This window comes from Dipodomys merriami, unplaced genomic scaffold, assembly GCF_024711535.1.
Source record: "Dipodomys merriami isolate MVZ:Mamm:240054 unplaced genomic scaffold, mDipMer1.0.p SCAF_5, whole genome shotgun sequence".
Classification (NCBI taxonomy): domain Eukaryota; kingdom Metazoa; phylum Chordata; class Mammalia; order Rodentia; family Heteromyidae; genus Dipodomys; species Dipodomys merriami.
The window spans coordinates 44,812,571-44,813,522 of NW_027206068.1; the positions used below are offsets into that span (position 1 = coordinate 44,812,571).

Below are 952 nucleotides of genomic sequence, written 5' to 3' on the forward strand. Positions count from 1 at the left end.
CCCAAGCAGGTAGTCTTCCACTTAAGCCACACCCCAGCCCTTTTAGCTTTATTTTTCAAATAGCATCTCAACCAGTCAAGACCAGGCTCTTACTGTGTTTCTTTTTTCTTCTGTGCTTTCAATCTTGTTTGGAACAAGCCAGGAGCTAGCCTCAGTAACATTTTCCCTCCTTTCGATCACCAAGACCAGCATTCAGATCCTACGGGAAAGGAGAAAGGGTCAAGCTGTTTTAAGTAGCAAAACTTTTCCTAAGCCTAACCAGCATGAAATACAGAACAGTTCCCTTGGAGTTTTCAATACCAGACACTATAAGGAAACACAGGGGAAAACCTGCAGAACAAAAGGTAAGTATGAAAACAAAATGTAGACTGATCCATCAGACCCACCAACGTGAAAGCTGCTGGGTCACACCTGAACTTAGGTTCAGTCTTCCCACCCCAAGTATGAATATATTATAGGAAAGGTGAGTGGCAACTACAGATAGTCAAAGTCAAAGTCTCTCCAAGCTCTTCTAACCTACAGTTGGAGATCCCATCAGCCACAGCCCTTGAAAACATGCTGTTTTGTATTCCTTGGGATAACAGGCACACACCACTGTGCTGATATTTTTATTGGTTTAGATGGGAGGATCTCATAGACTTTTTGCTTGGGCTGAATTTGAACTGTATCCTTTCAATCTCCACTTCCTGTGTAGCAAGATTGCAGACATGAGCCACCACACCCAGCTTGTCTTACTGTATTTTTTTTGGGGGGGGGGGTCCGGTCGTGGGCCTGAACTCTGGGCCTAGGCGCTGTCCCTCAGCTCTTCAGCGGCTAGCGCTTTACCACTTGAGCCACAGCACCACTTCTGGCTTTTTTCTTTTTGCTTATGTGGTGCTGAGGAATCAAACCCAGGGCCTCAGGCATGCGAGGCAAGCGCTCTACCACTGAGCCACCTTCCCAGCCCCTTGTC

At 46.5% G+C, this 952-nt stretch overlaps 1 non-coding gene across 1 annotated transcript; it reads right to left on the reverse strand.

Moving 5' to 3' along the window:
- Nucleotides 1-450: 450 nt before the first annotated feature.
- Nucleotides 451-561, reverse strand: LOC138810260 (small nucleolar RNA SNORA44). The gene has a single exon (XR_011367067.1). It is a non-coding gene; the product is annotated as a small nucleolar RNA SNORA44 (small nucleolar RNA).
- Nucleotides 562-952: the final 391 nt, after the last annotated feature.